Source organism: Aquarana catesbeiana, linkage group LG03 (assembly GCF_042186555.1).
Source record: "Aquarana catesbeiana isolate 2022-GZ linkage group LG03, ASM4218655v1, whole genome shotgun sequence".
NCBI classification, from domain to species: Eukaryota; Metazoa; Chordata; class Amphibia; order Anura; family Ranidae; genus Aquarana; species Aquarana catesbeiana.
This window is the reverse complement of record NC_133326.1, coordinates 220,945,115-220,967,229: the sequence shown is the minus strand read 5'-3', so window position 1 is coordinate 220,967,229 and position 22,115 is coordinate 220,945,115. Positions and strand designations below refer to the sequence as shown.

General features: G+C 40.8%; 1 protein-coding gene and 1 long non-coding RNA gene across 2 annotated transcripts in view; both read right to left on the bottom strand.

Annotated features, from left to right (window-relative positions):
* The window catches only part of AASS (aminoadipate-semialdehyde synthase), a 243,251-nt gene that overhangs the window by 193,881 nt on the left and 27,255 nt on the right, over window positions 1–22,115 (bottom strand). The window lies entirely within an intron of this gene.
* LOC141134505 (uncharacterized) overlaps window positions 21,636–22,115 on the bottom strand; it is a 1,721-nt gene continuing 1,241 nt past the window's right edge. Inside the window, exon 2 of the long non-coding RNA XR_012243178.1 lies at window positions 21,636–22,115. This exon is cut by the window's right edge and continues 739 nt beyond it. This is a non-coding gene — a long non-coding RNA (uncharacterized lncRNA).

Genomic DNA, 22,115 nt, shown 5'->3' with positions numbered 1-22,115 from the left:
CCTTCTAACCAATAGTGGTAGATTCCCTTGTTAGGTTCCTGTTTAAATGCAAATTATTTGATTTTGTGTGATTACTAACCTAATCTTACCAGTTGCTTAAAAAGCTATGTACCGGGCTGTGGACATTTAAATGGTACTAGGCACAGTCCTTTCTTTGGGGGACCAAGGTTTTATTTATTTTTTTGGTAAATGGAGAGTTTAGCTGGGGGTGCTGCTGCTGACTGTGTGTGAATTTGCTCCCCTTCCCCCTTGGCTGAAAGAGCAGACTCTGTGTGCAGCAGCCGCTTATCACCCTGACCTCCCCTGCTGTGTGAGGATCAGAGCAGCTGTGTGTGAATTCCCCCCCTCACTCCTTCTCTCCCCCAACTGCTGGCAGCAGAGGCCCTAAGCCAATAAGGGAGGTGGAGAATTTACCATGCAGGCTATAAGGATTCTGGGAACTGTAGTTCTTAAAGGAGCACTGCACAATACAAGTTAATTGAGGCTTATGGAGTGAGAGCCTGGGACAGAGACACTGAGAGGTCTGCTAAGCTCTGACAAGAGTTGGAGAGACCTATTGCTTATGCCAGTGGGAGACTGAGTCTTGTGCTTGTGAGGACCAGAGCTGAGAGACTGAGCCTTGTGAGAACCTGTTTAGGAGGGTTAGTATAGTAACTTCTGGGACAGCAGACCACCAAGGCAGGGTCAGCTAAATCATCTGTGCTTATCTGTACACTGACACAGTTAATGCAATAGAGACTTCTTCTCGTTCAGTAGCCCATCAGCCATCCATTACACACTCATAAAGGGACAGCTTCACCTGCAACGCGTTACAGAAGGGCCCAGATGAAAACTGGCCAACGATGACATTTAAGAGCCAGATACTTTGTTTACACATACCCATTATTGGGGCAGTATGTGACGTGTGTACTTTTTTGGTTAGCTAACACTGATACTTTTGATGATCAGATAAGACAGGTAGAACAACCTTTTTACACAATGCAGAGGATTAACCCCTTAGGTTCCACAGTGAGTATAACAAGCATGCTTTACTGCATATACACACTGATTTTACTGCTGTGAGTAACACTTTAAGTTACACAGGTGTGAATAGCTTACAACTCATAAGGTGTGTTGGTGGGGACCGAGCAATTTAAAGAGACAAGGCAGAACAGAGGGGCAATCATCACCAGTGGCTCCTGTGGGAGTAAGCGCTACACATATACAGTAGAGAATACAAAAAAAAATCAATTGCTTACAGTATTAAATCACTTTTCACCCAGACACTGCACAAATGGCCGAGCGGGACAAGCCTCAATCTTGGAGGGCGTACTCATACGTCCTTCTAGATCTGCGCCTAATGCGTGCCCCTAGGGGAGCTCATCGGTGCGATTGTATGACCGCTGTGTGCCCTGGACCCAATGGATCACTGATCCGAGTACCAAGAGGCGGTGCTCTGCCCTGGTACCATGTGATTGCTGTGACCAATCACAGAGATCATGTGTCCAGTAGTAAAGATGGCTGCCATTCATACAGCCATTCAGGACTACTGTGATTGGTCACAGTGATCATATGGTACAGGGCCAAGTGCTGTCTTCCTGTACCATGTGATAGTTGTAGTCAAACACAGCTTATCACAGCTTCTAAATGGCTGCAGAATTACAGCCAAGAACTGTCAGTGCTGCCACCCAATATCAGTGAATACAGTGTTACCAGACCTGTGCTTCCAGTCAGTGTCCCTAATCATTGCCGCATCAATCATTGTTCCCAATCACCGCCACCCACTCACAGTGTCCCTGATCACCGTCACAACAATCACAGTGTCCTTGATCACCACCACACCAGTCATATTGTCCCTGATCTCTGCCACACCAGTCATAATGTCCCTGATTACCACCACCAGTTACAGTGTCCCTGGTCACTGTCACACCAGTCCCAGTGTCCCTGATCACCACCACCCCAGTAATTTTGTCCCTAATCACCGCCATACCAGTCAGATTGTCCCTGGTCCCTGATGTGTGTGAGGAATATTTTATTATATTGACAGCTGTGAGCACCGATCTCCCTGTATAGCTTTCCAGCTGACAGACGCTTCTCCTTCTCTCCCTCCCGCAGCTGTCATACCAATACCCCCCCATTCCTCAGAAGCACTGTGAAAAAATATTTAAAAATTATCTAAAACAAATAACAACCAGCAACATGTAAAAAAATAATAGATAAATAATAAAATCTAAAAACTACTGACACTATCCTTTACCCCACTCCCAATCATTGTGAAAAAAAAAAATACAAAAATAAATTGTAAAACTTAATTTTAAAAAATGCTCTACGGACACCGTCCACTGCCCTACTGACACCATCCACTGGTGCCCAAAAAAGCTTTTTGAAAAAATGAAAAAAAAAAATACAAAAAATGTATTTGTAGAAAAATAATAAAAATAAAATAATAAAAATAAAGAACTACTGACACCATCCACTGCCCTACTGACACCATCCTGCACATATTACCCACTGCTGTACACTCTGCACTCCTCACTTGCACATTATGCCCTCCTACATACACACCACACTCCTCTCCTGCACATACTACCCACCTCCATACACTCTGCACTCCTCTCCTGCATATACTACCCACCACACTGTACATTCCCTATTTACCATTACTGCATTCTGCACTATATAAGTCATCTCAGACTCTATTAATTCACACCCCCTTTAAAACACGCCCAATATTTAAGCACACTTTAAGCCATGCCCACATTTCGCCGTGGCGCGCTACATCATTGCCTAGGGCCCACTTTTTTTATCTTGCACACGGGCCCACTAATTTCATTATACACCCCTGTATAACATGTTTGTTATTTAAAAAACCTGAGACTTTAGTATACCTTTAAATAGGCCGAATACTTGTGTATCTGTGTGATGCTGAGAACTTCTACATGGGTAAACCTTGTGTAAAGGTGTAAAACAGAGGTGTCAAACTCAATTTCATCACAGGCCACATCACCATTATGGTTGCCCTTAAAGCAGTGGTTCTCAACCTGAGGGTCGAATGATGATTTGCCAGGGGTCACCGAATCCTGGGCTGTTCCTGAAGCCCGCACCACTCTCCCAGCCTTTTTTGCGACCGCCCAGCAGGGCTGTCCCTGGAGCCTGTGGCCGCCCAGCTGGGCTGTTCCTGGAGCCCGCGGCCGCTCACTCAGCCTCTTCGCAGCCTCCCATTCAGTTCACGGCATGGCTGGGGGACAGAGACTAGAGATCAGCTGACTGGTGAGGATTGTGAAGTGGGAGGGGCTGGAGGAGACCCTATCTCCTAACTTTGGCATAGGTGTCACTGCTACAAGACACCACAAAGTCGGAGACACAATGAGTAACACTACCTGTGATTATAGTTGCCATTAAAAGTCCCCACTACAGTTCTCAGATCAGCAGATGACCTTGATCAAGAGCACCTAAATTGGCTGATCACAACTCCCCGCCAGCACTGCCACTCATCCCATCCCCCCCCCACCAAGGAGCAAGAGAAGGAATAAAAAAAGAGAATACATGGAAGGGAGAGGAAAAGAGGGTGAGGAACAAAGAAAAAGGGAGAGAAAGAATAAGAGAAAGAACAAGAAAGACAGCTAGAGAGAGGGATAGGGGGAAAAAACAAGAAATTAGGATAGAGAGAGATAAAAGGAAAAGAAAGGAGAACAAAGAGAATGGTACATTCTAAAATGTACCATAAGAGGTTTTAATACTGTGGAAGGGACTCAGGGAGCAATAAATGTCCGTGGGTTAGGGGTGCAAATGACTTGTCTTGCCTTGGGTGCTGACAACCCACGCTATGAAAATAATTTTACTGTTAGGGGTCTCCACAACTTGGGAAATTTTATCAGGGGGTCACGGCACTAGACAGGTTGAGAACCACTGCCTTAAAGGGTTGGTTGTATTTGTAAGACTATATAAATGTATCTACTCTTTATCATATTGAATAATTGCCTCTGCATTCCACTTTTACTGGTTTTAGTAAAAACTTAAGCCTAGTACAAACTATGAGATTATCGGATGAATGATTGCCCTTTTTTTTTTTTTTTTGCATACTGGTCTCCTTATTGAAAACGGATAGGTTAAGTATAAAAATTCTCGTACGACAGACTAAAAATTTGGAAGTGATGTAATGTATTTGTATTGTATTTTCGGACAAAAACTGTTCTGATTAAACAAAAATCATACGCTCTGGAAACATTTTCCTTTTTTTTCAGAAGAAAGTTGTGTACTATGGATTAGATTATCGTTCAGTCGCTTTGAAAGCCCAGATAAGTTTTGTCATTTACTCCTTTTGTTTAATAACAATGGCAGGGGACCTCTTCCTTGTTGCATTTTCCACCCATTTTTATTTACCTTTTAATTTACTTGACTACATTTAGTTTTTCTATTTGTTTTCTTACTATTTGAGAGAAAATGTCTCCTCCCTTTCTATTTTTGATTTTTGACCCTTGATTTTTTGATGTATACCCATACGCCCATTCGCTTATAGTGTGAGATATATTTTTTTTTTTTTTTCTCTTCACCACTCTTTAGATCTGCAACTTCCATGCCTCTTTTTTGGTGGTTCTCGTGAGTCCTGACCTGCCGTCCTGCCTGTTGATACTAGGTTAGCCTCATTTTACAACCAAGGCTCAAGGCTGCAAGATATACTAACTTATATACATGTATGCATATATTTCTCTTTTGATAGAAATGCAACAATCTGCTTTACCAAAACCCCTGAAGAAGGAAGTACATACCATAAAAAGAAATGGATCTTTTTATGTTTTTCTGAAACATGTAGGGTTTGTGTTGCAGCTCCAATTTGTTTTTTGACTATTTGGTTTGCCTCAATTCATGGCTGCTGCAGCACTTTAGCAGTTGTATTGTGACACCACTGTTCCCACTGTACCAATGTTTTTAAATGTCATTATGCTTTTTGTACATTGAATAAAATTTTCATATATTTATACAGTTTTACCTCGCTACTCCATTTGCATCTATAATTTATTGACCCTGGTTGGTCTGCTGCCCGCTATATCCCCTCTGGGGCATCTTTGTTTTCTGGTTTTCTCAATCGCTTTGAAAGCGGTATTTTTGTACGGTATTCTGATCGTGTGTACTAGGCTTTAAGCTGTGAAGGGCAGGTGCAGACCAGCATGGAGCCCACTAACACTCCTGTAGCAGATGATGCAAGTATGAAAAGGAGGGTTTCACATCACCGTATATCATCCAGAAGAAACTTCATTGGAGACTGCTCAGACAGAACATGTTTCTGCCATGGTGTTCTGTCTGAGGAGTCTCCAATAAAGTTTCTTGTATAAATTACACATATAATTTCTTGACTACCTCTTACACTTTTGAAGGCCCTGGAGCACCAGGACAATGGAAACACCCCAAAAATGACCCCATTTTGGAAAGAAAACAATCCAATGTATAATCTATGAGGCATAATGAGTCTTTTGAACATGTCATTTTTTTCTACAAGTTTTTGAAAAATGTGTAAAGAAAATGAAAAAACGCATTTTTTTTTTTTTTTACACAAAGTTGTCCATTTATACAATATTTCTAACACATAGCATGTACATACCAAAAATTACACCCAAAATAGATTCTCCTACTCCTCCTGAGTACGGCGATACCACATGTGGGAGACTTTTAGACAGCCTGGCCACATAGAGAGGCCCAACATGCAGGGAGCACCTTCAGGTGTTCTAGGGGGCATAAGTTTCAAATCTAATTTGACTACCTATTACACTTTTGTGAGGCACTGTAGTGGCATGGATGTGGCATGGATGAGAACTGATGTGGCACGGATGAGCATGAATGGGGATGGATGAGCCGTGTATGGGGATGGCTGAGTATGGATGGGATGACTGAGCATGAATGAGTACGGCTGGGTACGACTGAGTACGGCTGGGTATGACTGAGTACGGCTGGGTACGGCTGAGTATGGCTGGATATGGCTGGGTATTGCTGGGTACGGCTGAGTATGGCTGGGGATGGCTGGGTATTGCTGGGTACGGCTGAGTATGGCTGGGTATGGATGGGATGGCTGGGTATGGCTGAGTATGGCTGGATACAGCTGAGTATGGCTGGGTATGGATGGGATGGCTGGGTATGGCTGAGTATGGCTGGATACAGCTGAGTATGGCTGGGTATGGATAGGATGGCTGAGTATGGCTGGGTATGGCTGGGCATGGCTGAGTATGGCTGGGCACGGCTGAGTATGGCTGGGCACGGCTGAGTATGGATGGGTACGGCTGAGTATGGCTGGGTATTGCTGGGTACGGTTGATTATGGCTGGGTATGGATGGGACAGCTGGGTATGATTGAGTATGGCTGGGTACAGCTGGGTACGGCTGGGCACGGCTGAGTACGGCTGGGTACGGCTGAGTACGGCTGGGTACGGCTGGGTGCGACTGGGTATGGCTTAGTACGGCTGGGTACGGCTGGGTACGGCTGGGTATGAATGAGTATGGCTGGGTACGGTTGATGAACCGAACATGACGCCGGTTTGTTTACAAGTGATCGCTCCCTCATTTGATGGAGCGATCACATGGTAAACAGGCGCTGTCAGTCCAGAGGGCCCGGCCGTCACAGATATTCCCGGGTGCGCGCCCCATGGGGAGCGGGATTCTGGGAGGACGTCAATGTACGCCCTCCCAGAGTTATCGAGCCGTGCTGTAGCAATCATTCGGCCATGGCGCGATCGTTAACTGGTTAAAGGGGGCAATACACAGTATTAAGAACGGGGGGTATGTAAACTTTTGATCAGGGTCATTTGGGTAGTTTCTGTTGCCAGAAAGAGTAAACACAGTTGATTGATAATAAATGACTTCAGTCAAACATTAACCATGAGTGAAAGAAAAGTTTTTGTGTTATCATTCATATTCTCTGAAAAATGGCCAAGAAATCATAAATTCGGCCAGGGTATGTAAACTTATGAGCACAACTGTACATACAAGAAATTAAGCCATCATCCAAGAAAGAAGTATGAGAAAGATCTGAAGACGTTTGTACAGAAGGGGAAAGAAAAGGGCATCTTAAATAAAAAGGTGAAATACCTGGTACCAGAAGCAGCAAAGACCCAAGTCGTTTACTATTTTCCAAAGGTCCATAAAAATCAAGTAAACTCTCGGGGAGACCTATTTTCAATGGCATCAATTCACTGTTCTCTAGATTGGGGGAATATTTGGACCAATATCTACAACCATTGGTGTCTAAAGGAAAGTCTTACCTGAGGGACAGTAAACAACTCATCACAGAAATTAAAGATTTACAAGTAGGGGAGGAAGATTTTCTTGTCACCATAGACGTGATTCTTTGGAAAGGCACCCAAGAATCCTTGGAAAGATTTTTTGAGGAAATTAATTCAAACAAATACGGTATTTCCTTCACAGGAAGTTGAAACCAAGAAAAAACTGATGCTTCCTCCCACTGCTTGTAAAAGCAGTCTAGCGGCTAATTAGCTGCTAGGATTGCTTTTACAGTGAGGCAGTTTCCCCTTCGCTCTCAACTGTCAAGCTCAGCAACATGTAGACCTCTTCACTAGTGTACCTCTGTTTGGACATTTTGGCCTCTAAATTTATAGGTACAACTAGTGCGACTCACAGGCAAATGAGCACCTGATTGTCAGTGACTGCTTCAACAGCTACCAAAAAATCTGTTAGCGTTTGCAGGGATCAGGCCTGACTCTGTGAATGCTGCAGTTATTTGTGCTGTGTTTTGTAAGTGACACTGATCGATTGATACTGCACTTGGGTGGGCTAGGCTGGTGGAGGGGCTAAATGCAAGTGCTAGCAGGTATCTGGGCTGATCCCACTACTGCTGCGTTTTTGGGAACCCTAAACTACTGGGGACACTAATATAGTTCTGATCAAATCAAAGATATTGATCCGTTCAGACACTATACTAGTAAGGGAAGTGTATAGTGCACGTGTGGGTGTTAGCACTACTGGCACTAATCTGATGCTGCCTGGGTCTGACGCTGACCCTAAGGCCCCTTTCACACTGGGGCGGTGGGGACGTCGGTACAACAGCGCTATTTTTAGCGCTGCTGTACCATCGTTCTTGCAGCTGTATTCGGCCACTAGCGGTGCAGTTTTAACCCCCGCTGGCGGACGAAAAAGGGTTAAAATCACTCGTACAGCGCGGCTATAGCCGCGGTATTGCCGCGGTATAGCCGCGCTGTCCCATTGATTTCAATGGGCAGGAGCGGTTTAGGAGCGGTGAATACACCGCTCCTTCACCGCTCCAAAGAAGCGGTTTGCAGGACTTTTTTCACCGTCCTGCCAGCGCACCGCTTCAGTGTGAAAGCCCTCGGGCTTTCACACTGAACAAACAGCGGAGGCTGTTTAGGGGCGGTTTGCAGGCGGTATTTTTAGCGCAATACCGCCTGCAAACCGCCCCAGTGTGAAAGGGGTCTGACTGATGCTAAAACCTAACTGGTGCCACCCTCTGGGTGATCAGGGGATTAAAACTTTATTAGGTAATATACGGCGGGTACCCTGACGCTATAAAAAAACTAACTAACCAGCGTCACCCGTGACACTAAAACGGCGATCAATGGTGACAGGGGGTGAAAGCGTTAACTAGGGGGCAATTAGGGAGTTAAAACCTTTATTATTAGGTAATATATGGGGGTACCCCGATGCTATAAAAGACTGATGGTGAAACTAACCATCCAACTAACTGGCTAACTAGCATCACCCGTGACATAGATCTACTAGTGACACTGGTGGCAGGGGGTGAGAGGGTTAACTGGGGGGGTGATTAAGGGGTTAAAACTTTATTAGGGGGTTAATGGGGGGTACCCTAAAGCTACCTGGGCCTACTACTAACTGCCCTAACGCTGATTAGTGTCACAGGTGACACCAATGCAGTGATCAGTGAAAAATCTGAAAACTGCAATTGGTAACACAGTGACAGGGAGTGAAGGGGTTAACTGGGGGGGGGGCAATCGGGGGGGTAAAATGTGTGCCCACGTGTACTGTGTCAGTGTAGTGTTGGTGCATCTCACGTTTGGATGTCCTCTCTCCTCGGTCTGGAAACCGAAAAGGTTTCCACAAGGAAAGGTGACATCACTTCCTCTGCCTGTGTTTACATTACACAGGCAGAGGAGGCATTTCATTCCTCAGAACCGATCAGCAGGTCCAGGTCAGAAATCATTGGCCTGGACCTGAAGACTGATCGGTTCCGAAATGAATCCGAATGCCATAGGCATGCATGCGCCCCATGCCCACGGGCGCGAACGACGTAAGGGTACATCGCTTTGCGCAACGGTGCAATTCTGACAACGTATATATCGGCGTGAGCTGGTCGGCAAGTGGTTAAAACGGATTGTGTAGCAAGATGGCGCCACTTCTGATGACGTCCTTGTGACATAAATGCGCAAGGCGGAGCTACTGCATCATTGCATCATTTCCGGTTTTGGTCCGTGTTACTATTCGCAACCCGAACTTCCTGTTGTAATACTATACACACTTGTTACCTGCTAAAATTCTGTAATTGTTCATTTTTATTTGCGCAAATAAATGTTTTATGGATTTACGCTATGAGTACCATTGATGTCTTTACATGACAACACTGGGGCGGAGGAGACCTTAAGAACCAGCCGTGGATATCTCTATTACAGTCAGCGTACTGTGAAGGTTTGGTGCCCCTTGGTGGGCGAGTTTGTCTGGTGAGTGTGGCATGAGAGGGGGCACGAGTGTGACAGCCACCGCCGATTGCATGCACTTTTGAAGCACCATTTTGCACTTTGTGGAATTAACCTACTGGACTTTTTATATGATTCCTTGGACTTTTTTGTTTGATGACACTATGCACTTTTGAATGTTTTATTTGCATTGAAGCAACACTATCGATTTATTACACACAGCACTTTAATATCAATTTGATTATATTTCATGAATTTATACCAGCACTTTTTTGGCATTTTCACTTGATATTCATATATTGTTTAACTTATGATATTCACCACACACATAAGGATATAGCAGCGCCATATCTACTTACCCTTTTGCACTCTAACTCAGAATTTTGCTAGCACCTGAAAAGCGCAGCAAAAATGACAGTAAAGCGCCGCTAAAACTAGCGGCGCTTTACCACCGTTACCCGGGCGCTGTGAGTGTGAAAAGGCTCTAAAGTAGTGTTGAAAGTAGAAAAAAGCTCTACCACTTTGAGCTTTTCCATTCCGCTATGTTACATAAAAATTGCACTTATACCATATCCATTTAATCAGAAAACATTGCCGGTTATATTTTGGTGTTAATAACTGGATATGCACAAACTACGTAAAAGTTATGTTAGTAAAAAAAATATGGGACAAGGCCTTTTTTCTAATTGTTTTACTTTTCTTACTTTAAAAATCACTGTATTCAAATCTGGTACTAAATTAAAGCCCTTTGTGTCCTGGAACCAACAATATACAGTATTACACATTATACGGTACAAGCAACCCACAAAACATATAAGATGCTGCCAAAACTGTAAAGAAGGGGTTCTGTGGGGAACAAGGAAGATTTGGAAGAAGGGGTGTGTGGAACCAGGCAGGCTGTACAGAAAACATTTCCAAAGGAAAAAATTCCAAGATCTGCACAATCAAATGTTTGAGGTCACCACATCCCAAGAATGTAGAAAAAACACAAAACCCCCTTAATGGGTGGGACTTTGAAAGTGACCAGAAACAATAATTGAAGGGGCATCCAGCAGTGAGGGCACTGAATGTCCCCCAGTGTGCTGGGTGAGAGAGCCCTAGAAATAAGATGGGGAGGGAAAAACCACATAAGGGAGACGGCTAAAACTCAGATGGAAAAAAAGGCAAGAAAGGACAGTAAGGTAGATTGATGGGGAGGAGGTGGAGCCAGTAGAATACGCATAAAAAAGCCATAAAGGTATTACTCATTCGAGGGAAACTAATATATTAGAAGCATGTATCAAAGTACCTCATATTAGATGGTAAGACATATGGCAGAAATCCTAGATTATAAAGAAAAAATTAGACTGAAATAATGGCGGTGTCCGTATCATAGCAGGTAAATGTTAGGAGAATTATCTATTCTTCCTATCCCCCAGATGAGAAACCCTCCAAAAAGGGTCCATAACTAACCATATCGTTGAGGCCAGGGGGTACAGTGGCATTTAGATTCAAAAACATTTCCAGGGAGTTGCTTGTTAGGCAAGTTTAATTATTATATTAAACCTGCTCTGTGCTCCATGAAAAGGCATTGAAAGATCCGTGCATTTGAAGGTCCATGATTTTTATTTATATGGTTAAGCTTTACATAATATTTTCTCTGATATTGTTTGTTTTAAGGAAACCTTTAGTGCTACCATGTAAAACATGCTAATACTAATACAACATGCTAATACTGCCAAGAACATACAGTATCTGCACTAATACTTATGAATGCACAGTTAAAACATAATGCCCAAAATTTGTACCTAGAATCCATGATCTGTGATGATCATAATGATGAAATCCAGTTGGGGTGGAGAATGGGGCACCTGTGGTTTTAGCTTGTGAAGGCTGGCAAGTATTACAACGTAAAATGTTACTTCTTTCTGAAACAGAACACCTATCACTATTATATGTAAAGAATGATGATCATTAAATAAACATGTTTTAGATCATCAAAATAGAAAAAATATATTTTTGGAAAGGGAACCCAAAAAAAAACAAACAAAAAAAAACCCCCTGCAACATCACTTCTATATAAGGTAAACAATGCCATGCAATTGTTTTTAGCCACTACACCAAGATGCATCCATCTTAAACCATACGCTGTAAAAATGTACAGTACTTGGACTGCCTTCTCCCAGACACCAGAACTGTAAAGACTGGACTTCTAAATCTGCAAATTGACCAATAGAGCACCTGAATGGCAAGGTAGGTCACCTTGGGCCATTGGAGGAAATGTGACTGTTTTATCTGAAATTATATTCTATGATTAATATGAGCTTCCAAATCATAAAAAGAGTAAGTAGAGAAGAAAGGAGAAATGGAAAGAGGAAGAACTAAAAAGAATAAAAAGAAGAGTCCGTAGGGTTGAGTCTGGGTCTGTCACAGTCACTGACGACTATATAATCCATTGGCTCACTGAGTCAGCTACCATGGTAGTAAAACTTCTTTGTTAAAAGTTGAAGGCAAATAATTTCTAATCCATGGTTGCCACATTTTTTCAAATTTGACAAGCGAGTCGTTTTCAAGAGCTACCATTTTAGCTTGAGTCATGGTGACGTTCATTCGATTTACTACCTCCTCCACTATCAATGAAGGGGATCTCCAGGCTCTTGCCAGTGTTTGTTTCGCCGCAGTAAATAGTTGAATAAGTAATTTAAATTGGGTATGTGTTAAAAATTCTGGCTTTCGAATGATGAGAGCCATGGTAGGATCAGGGCTGATGGATATTCCTAACATTTTAGATGCAATAGTAAAGATCGCCTTCCAAAAAATTTGTGCTTTGGGGCATGACCACCAAATTTTAGCTTGAGTCATGGTGACGTTCATTCGATTTACTACCTCCTCCACTATCAATGAAGGGGATCTCCAGGCTCTTGCCAGTGTTTGTTTCGCCGCAGTAAATAGTTGAATAAGTAATTTAAATTGGGTATGTGTTAAAAATTCTGGCTTTCGATTGATGAGAGCCATGGTAGGATCAGGGCTGATGGATATTCCTAACATTTTAGATGCAATAGTAAAGATCGCCTTCCAAAAAATTTGTGCTTTGGGGCATGACCACCAAATATGAAAATGTGTTCCTGGGTCAGAGCATCCACGATAACAATCTGCACATATTTCACTATTCTAACCGGTACAAGGTACCATCGTATTAAAACTTTATAATTAGCCTCTATCGCTAGTATGTTTGGGGAGGCTGATTTGGTTGTTAACCAAATTTGGTTCCATTCTGTTGTTTCCAGTGTTCGTTCTAAGTCGACCTCCCATTTCTGTACATACGATGGTTTCTCCATTTCAGGTTGGGTTACTAATTGAGCATATAGGACCGAAATCATGCCTTTAGCATGAGGATCATTTTTACAAAATTTTTCAAATTCAGTTGATTGAGTCAGTGAAGAGTTTGTGTTTAAAAGAGGCATAAAGAAATTTTTATCCTGAAGGTATCTAAATAACTCTGATTGCGGTAATCCATAGTTATCGCAGAGAGTTGGGAAGGGAATAAAGGACGAGGAGTTTACAAATTTGTGCATATTTAGTACATCATGAGTAATCCATGCTTTAAAAGATCTAGGTGAGACCCATGCTGAGTAAAATGCAGGATTTTTATAGAAAGATAATAGAGGGTTATGCAAAGATTGTAATTGATTTCTGAATTTATATTTGTCCCACATGGAAACAAAATGTTTGGTAATTGGATTACCTAACCCTCTACGATCTCTCGGTGAAAGCCAGATCAAGTTTGCCATTGATAAGGGATCGCAGTCAGCTGCTTCAATCAATACCCATAGAGGGGATTCGTGTTGTGCATGGTATTTAGTTAATGTTTCTATATGTGCCGCTCTATAGTAAGAGGCAAAATTGGGGCATCCTAGACCACCATTCAACTTAGGGAGGTATAATGTATGTTGTTTCGTACGAGGTCAGATGAGCCCCATATAAATGAGTTTGTTTTCCTCTGTATAATTCTCAGGTAATAGGCATGAATTGGGATGGGTAATACTCTGAGTAAATATAATAATTTGGGTAAGATTGTCCTTTGTATTGTATTGATTCTTCCGAACCATGATAGAGGGAGGTGATTCCAAGATTTCAGCATATTTGTTATATTTTTTAACATTGGAGGGTAATTAGCTGAAAAAAGATCCAAAAAAGATGCAGTGAGATATAGACATGGGATAGATTTATCTGCCCAGGTAAATGGGAGACCAATTTTAGATGAATTTAATTCCAAAGGAGAGAATGATATGTTTAATGCTACACATTTTTTAAAGTTAATGAAAAGACCCGAAAAGGCAGCAAAGTCATCAAGTATTGGCATCAAATTGGGGCCTGATATTTGCGGTGATGAAAGAAACAAGAGGATGTCATCTGCAAATAGACAGAGCTTGTAATGAAATCCCCCTATCTCAATTCCAGTTATGGTTGGTTCTGATCTAATCCATTGGGCAAGTGGTTCTTTGAGAAGGGCAATTAACAGGAGCGAAAGCGGGCACCCCTGTCTAGTGCCTCTCTCAATGTTAAAGGCCTCAGATTTATAACCTGCATATTTAACATATGCTTTAGATTTATTACATAAAGCCCTGATCCAGTTTATAACATTTGGGCCAAAACCCCATTTTTGTAACATATAACGCAAGTATGGCCAAGATATGGCATCAAAGGCTTTTTGAATGTCAAGTGAAAGAAAGCAGGAGGGAATGCGTCGTGTTTTAGCAATTTGTGCTAAAAGAACCGCTCAGCGTACATTATCGCCTGCTTGGCGAGTTGGCATAAAGCCAACTTGATCACAATTTATAAGAGTGCCAATGAACCCACCAAGAAGGGATGCTAAAATTTTTGCAAGAATTTTGATATCTATATTAAGCATTGAACTAGGTTGGTAGTTAGTACAAGATGTATCGTCTGAATGGGGCTTAGGAATCATACATATGATCGCCGTTAAGGATTCTTGTCTAAATGAATTACTGTATTTATTGGCGTATAACACGCACAGGCGTATAACACGCACATTCATTTTAAGAGGGAAGTTTCAGGAAAAAAACTAAAATTTTTAATAAGGAACTTTGAAGCAAAATAAGGGTCAGTGCCCATCTGCAGCCTCACCAATGCCTCAATGCAGCCTGATCAATGCCCATCTGCAGCCTCACAAGTGCCATCAATGCAGCCTCATTGGTCTACATCAATGCAGCCTCACCATTGCCATCAATGTAGCAGCCTTGCCATTGCCATCAATGCAGCAGCCTCACCACTGCCATCAATGCAGCAGCCTCACCACTGCCAACAATGCAGCCTGATCGATGCCCATCTGCAGCCTAGAGGGGACAGTGAGGGGGGTGGGACAAGCGCCGACAGATTACATACAGTGAGAATCTCCTATGATAGACAGAACAGTGGCCCAATGGCGGCCCAGGAGACGGGACTTTCTATTACAGAGGCCGCCAAGTAAACAGGAGATTCTCACTGTATTTAATCTGATGGCTCTCATCCCGCCCCCCTCCCTGTCCCCTCAAAGGCAGCTAAAATTGAAGTATTGGCATATAACACGCACACGCTATTTGCACCTGATTTTCAGGGTGGAAAAGTGAGTGTTATACGCCAATAAATACAGTATTTTCAAGTAAAGTATTGAATGTCTCTGCTAATGTGGGGGAGATAGAGTCTGAAAAGGTACGGTAATATAATGCAGAATAACCATCAGGTCCTGGTCTTTTGTTAACTTTTAATTCTTTGATGACTTTTGCTACATCCTCTGTCTTGATAGGTACCTCTAGTTGTGCTTTTTGTGAATCAGATAATTCAGGCAAGTCAATTTTTGAGAAAAATGAATCTGCTTCGTTTAAATTAAACAAATTTGATTTCCTATATAGTGTTTTTAAGTGGGAACAAAATTTATGGACAATTTTAAGGGGATTACTAGTATATATATTTTTAGATATCTTCAGCTTAATTGGTTTAAATGATTTATTTATTGTTCTGAGTGCGCATGCCAGGTATGTGCCTGGTTTATTAGATTTCATGTAGAAGGCATGCCTGGAACGACGCAATATTTTATCAGTTGAGTCTAGAAAGAGATTCCAGGCGTGCCTTCTCCAATTCATTTTTAGTAGTTGAGTTAGGGTTGTTTTGGAAAGCTAAGAAATGGGAGTTAAATTGTGTTTCTAATTTTCGTGCAAGATTTCTACGTTCTCTTTTGAGTATACCAATCTGTTGCTGAAATATCCCTTTCAACCAGTTTGTGAGCTTCCCAGAGTGTTATTGGAGAAATTTCTGGGCTTTTGTTGAGTGTGAAATATTCTTTCAAGGCATGTTCAATTTTGTGTCTATATATAGGTTGTTTGAGTATTATTTCTGGTAGATACCATGTTTTATCTTGAGTTTTGGGTATGGTGGATGCAATGGTGGTTAGGACTGCGTTGTGGTCAGACCATGCAATGGGGATTATATTTGATGATAGAATCTCTGGTATCATCCCTGTGGTAAGAAAAATGTGATCTATACGACTGAATGTTTGAGGGTGTGAAAAATATGTATAGTTCCTTTTAGTTGGGTTATTCTCCCTCCAGGAATCAACTAGATTGTGTTTAGAAAGGAGTTGAGAGAGGGATAATTTAGAGTGATTTCGAGGTGGAGTATATGGTGTTTTGTACAGAAATGGGAGGAGAACCTGGTTGGAATCTCCGCATACACTAATTGTTCCCATTTTATGTGCATTAACTACTTGCAAGAGATGTGTTAAGAATGGAATTGGCTGTTTGTTTGGAGTATAATAAGAGACCACAGTTACTTCTGTGTCTAAAATGTGTCCCATCAGGATTAAATATCGTCCTTCCGGGTCTTTAATTTCCGAGTGGACTGTGATTGGAGTGGAATAGTGGAATGCCACTAGAGTTTCTCGTTGTTTGGTATTGGCCGAGGCAGTAAATACTTGTGGATAGGATGAACTAAAAAATTTAGGTGTTGAGTTTATTGTAAAATGAGTCTCCTGAATACACACAATGTGCGCATTCTTTGCTTGGAATGATCTAAACGCTTTAGTACGTTCCTGCGGTACATTGAATCCCCGTACATTGAGGGATAAAATGTTTAAAGGAGCCATGGTAGCTGAGTCAGTAGGCAGCACTTACCAATTATTCTAGTTTGGTGGTCGCTCGACTCAACCCATACCGACTTGAAAAGGGATAGGAGAAAAAAGAAACCGGTGTGATCTAATTTAGAAAAAAAGAAGAAGACAGGTAAGATTTCATTACATAAGCTTGAGAATAAAATACTAAGGTGTTCAGAATTTGCCCATGGTGAGGGGTAAAACCTCTCAACAGGGAATCGAAGGCCTTCGTTGGGCCCCCCCATATTAAGTGAGGGGATCCGAGGAAGACTAGGTGAGGCGCACGGAACTTCCGTGTGCAGGAGAACCACTTTGTAAAAAAGAAAAAATAACATCACTAGGATGTATGCTTATAGCCCTTAAGGCTTAATGAGAATCATATCTATAATGTCTAATATATTTTGAAGAAAAACTTAACGCTTATAAAATAAAGGTTGTTAAATTTCTATATTATTTAGGAAGAGTTAGCTATCTAGTCTGAAGAAATACAAAAGATATGCCTTGTGACTAGTATTTAGACTTACTACAAAACTTTGTTTCAATAATCTAAATAAATAAATCAACTATAGAAGTAAATTTGTATCATTTCAGTCATGACTAGGTCTTCTTTTGGTAATATTAGTATATAACTCAAGGTTGCAACTAATAGATAAGAAAAAGTACTTTTAACCAATCTGGTTAGAAGAAAAGAAAAAGCTATTTGGTTTCAAAATTTGAAGTAAGCATAGAACTGGTAAGAATGGTATTCTCATTTGATTTTATTTTAACATACTCAGATGACATCTGAGTAAAGAATTAATCTAACCCATTTTATATTTCATTTATTAGAATAATAGTATGGGATATAGATTCTGGACAAAAGAATATTTTAAAACTATGTTTCTATAATCTATATAACAAAACAACTAAAGAAATAAATTATATCTCTTCAGTCATGACCGAATTTCCATTATTTATTTGATGATATTAGTATGCAACTCAAGGCTGCAAATAATAAATAAGGAGAGATACTTTAAACCATCCTGTTTAGGAAAAAAGAAGAGGTAACCTGGTTTCATGTTTTGGGAATAAATATAGAACTGAGAAGATTGATGTTTTCAGATGATTATGTTTAGCATATATAGATGTTACTTGAATAGGGGATTTACCCTGACCCATATTGTAGTCTATTTATTAGAATACAAGTATGGGATGTAAATTTTGTAAGAAGTGCATAGTGAATGCGTCCAATATGCTGTGTGTTCACCAAGAACATATCTTCATAGCTAATTTTATATTTATGTTCATGTTTCTGGAAAATCAGTCTTTCAGTCCATTGGATCTACTTCTTGGTCCTGTGGAGGGGATACATAGCGGCCTCTCTTGTGTGCATGCTGGTTGCCGTTTTTCCCTACAGCAGTGGATGAGTTTGGTAGGGAAGAGGCGGATGCTGTTTGTCTTCGTGAAGTAGTGGTTGCAGATGTTCCATCGATCAATTTAAGATCTTGTAGAGCTTGTTGTAATTCGTTCGGAGATCTACAAATATGCCTGTTTCCTTGGTAGGTAAAACATATGGAGAATGGAAAACCCCATTGATATGTGATGTTGTTTCTTTGCAATTCCATCAGATGTATTTTCATAGCAGGTCTTTTAGATATGGTAACTTGAGAGAGATCTGCGAAAATCTGAAAATTGTGACCTTGGAAGGTTAAGTTTTTTTTCTCTCTGGCCGCAAATAAAAGCTGTTCTTTTGTTCGATAAAAATGGAACTTTGCTATGATGTCGCGAGGGGGTCCATCTATTTTTTTAGGCATGAGGGCTCTGTGTACCCTATCCATTTCCAACCTTTCGATCGGTATTCCTGGCTGTAACTCTTGGCATAAAGCTGTTATTGCAGAAGATAGGTCAACGATCGATTCAGGTATGCCTCTGAAACGCAAATTAGACCTTCTTGCGCGGTTCTCATAATCTTCCAGTTTGTTTTGTAAGGTTATATTGTCTTCTTTAAGGAGATCTATTTCAGTCCTATATTCATGTGCTGTGTTTTATATTTCTTCAATTTTAATTTCCAGCGCTGCCAATTCTCTGATTTTTTTAGTAAGATTATTGGTTATTTGTTCTGAGGTATGCTTTAATGCTTTGTGTAGTATTTTCTCAAATTGTTTAATAAGGTTTGGAGCTGCTGTTAGTTCTTGCGAAGATTTCTGTGACAGAAATAATTCTGTGTCAGATTCATCTGAGGAGATTTGCTGTGACAGCTTTGTCTTTCTCTGCGCTCTGAGGTGATTGTGCCTGAGGCTGAGGAGACTGAGGGGACTGGCGCCATTTTCACTACAGTGTTAGCCTGTGCGCCTCCGCTGGGGGCATTTTTATATTTATTCCGGGCTCCCCCTAGTACGATTTTGCACTCAAAATCTTCTCTCACCTCTCAGGAGTACAATGAATCATTTTTTGTAACGAAAACATCAGCGGGCTGCCTTTATACAGCGGTTCTCCCTCTTCACGGAGCGGAGCTCTAGCAGGACATGTCCGTTGCGCTAGACTCCGCGTATGCACCGCATATCCAATTTTTAACTCCACTCTAATAAAATAACATTTTTTATGATAGCGGTTTGACCAGTAGATAAGTACTAACCCTTAAAAGTCCCATTTAGAGGAAAACCTTTTTCACACTATTCTGTTCAGGAATGTGGGTCAGTTATTTTCATCATTTGACAAAAAGCACCATTTAACAAATTCTCATGCTTAATGTATTTGTTCATTTTGGTCCCTTGCTTATAGAGGAGATTTGTATCTGCAGTTTGTAATTATATAGCAAGGTGATAGAGCACTCATGGGTTTCCTTTTTGTTTTTGAAAAAATAGGAAAGCAGATATATTTTCGTTTTCTTATTGTAATTTTTTACAAGATAAAGGGAGCTTTTTCCTTGTTCACATATTTTATAGAGAAATTGAAAAATTAACGATTCAAGAACAGATGACATTAAAGAGAATAAACATTATGTGATGGATTAGATCAGACCAAAAATAAATTGGCTATGGGATCGACAACAATACCAATTAACATACCATATATACTTGAGTACAGGTCAATCCGAATATAAGTCGCCCCTAATTTACCACAAAAAACTGGGAAAAACTTATTGACTCGAGTATAAGACAAGGGTGAGAAATGCAGCAGCTACTGTAAGTGGAAAAGAGGGTCAGCAATGCCCATCTGCAGCTGCATACCTCCCTGTGTCCTGTGCAGCCTACCTGTGTCCTTTGCATGTGTCCTGTGCAAAGGTGTGTGGAAAAACAAGTGAAGAGAGAGGGAGCAGCTACATACAGTATGACAAAAACAATAAATACATAATAGAAAAAATGTAGCGCATGGTATGTGTGTATATACTCAAAGATATAAAGAGTGTTGCTCAATTATACTTCAATCAAAAAATATTAGTGAATCGTTGACCAAATGTCATATAATAAACACAAAGTCAATAAACAAATAAGTGGATGGGTAAGGAATGTAATGTCCCACTGCATGGAGATATGGATGTAATCACAAAGGAAGATGATATTCCAACAATTGGCAGAAGGTTGTATGAATCCGCGAAGAGAAAACACATCAACCAGATAAGGACATCATGGGAAGGATGGTATGTATAAACTCTTACCAGATCTTATGGACTCCCTTGCCAGCGACAGGGATTCAGGAAAGCAGTGTGCCACCCAGGGCGTAAGGAAGGATATCCCAACAGTCGCACCATCCAAGCTGGACTCTGCGTAGAGCTCCGGGGGTCACCAGGCAAGCCCTCGCATTGGATAACCAGAATACAGATCCGGAAGGTAGAATATCCCTCATGGAACTGGAGTGAACACTTACTCTCATTCAGATGGTATGTGGAAAGAAAAGATATGCCTCCACATGGTGCAGATAAAAAGGGGGATGTTTTTTATTCCTAAAAAAACCTTACAATAAAAACGTGATCACAACAAGATAAAAAAGGAATGGGCAACATGGAGGAAGATAAATTGGGCCGATTTATCACAACAAGATAAAGGGGAATGTTTTTTATTGCTAAAAAAACTTTACAATAGAAACGTGATCACAACAAGATAAAAAAGGAATGGGCAACATGGAGGAAGATAAATTGGGCCGATTTATCACAACAAGATAAAGGGGGATGTTTTTTATTGCTAAAAAAACTTTACAATAAAAACGTGATCACAACAAGATAAAAAAGGAATGGGCAACATGGAGGAAGATAATCGGGCCGATTTATCTTCCTCCATGTTGCCCATTCCTTTTTTATGTTGTTGTGATCATGTTTTTATTGTAAAGTTTTTTTAGCAATAAAAAACATCCCCCTTTTTATCTGCACCATGTGGAGGCATATCTTTTCTTTCCACATACCATCTGAATGAGAGTAATGCCGCGTACACACGGTCGGACTTTTCGTCTACAAAAGTCCAACGGACGCTGACGGACTAAAGGTGGCTGGTAATCCGATCGTGTGTGGGCTTCTCCGGACTTTCAACGGACTTTTTTAGCCTCAAATCCGACGGACTTTAGATTTGAAGCATGCTTCAAATCTTTACGTCGTAAGTACGACGGACCCCGAAGTCCGCTCGTCTGTATGCTAGTCCGACGGACAAAAAAACGACGCATGCTCATAAGCAAAAACTAAACGGAAGCACTCGGTCTAGTAAAACTAGTGTTCGTATTGTAGGTAGCACATTCATCACGCTGCAAAATCTGTGATCGTTCAATGCAGCGCATTTTATTTCTTCTTTACGAAGGCTCTAAAGAACGAAGGTGTTTTGCTGTTCATAATCAGAGTTCTCCCAAACTGATTTCTGGATTCTTTTTCTCTTTGATCTCATGAATGATATAGTATGCCTTTTTAAAACAATGTTTCCATACTAATAATACTTTTTCCCCTTTTTATTTTTTATTTTTTATTTTTTTTATTTTTTTTAGGTTTGTAAAGTTAACACAAAGAACCCATTCTTATTTTTTTTTTTTTTTATAGTGTTTATTTTTTAGTTTTTAGATAAAGTTAACCCAAAGCACCGTTTTTGGTTACGTAATTTTTTGGATTTTCAAGACTTACCACTTGAACATTATTAACATTAGTAATGTATTTTTGGTGTGTTTTTTTTCAAACTCAATGAGATTGTTGTCCCTTGTTAATTTAACATTGTGTGTAAAATCAATGATTTCAAAGAAAACACATAAAGTCTTTTGCTAAACTCAAAAAATATCCATTTATTCATGGTCAAAATAAAATAAAGAGGAAGTCAACGCTGGAAAAAGTCGGTGTACCAGAAAATTGGGATCTTGAGGAGTCCATATAAGAGGGAGCACAATCTGGTC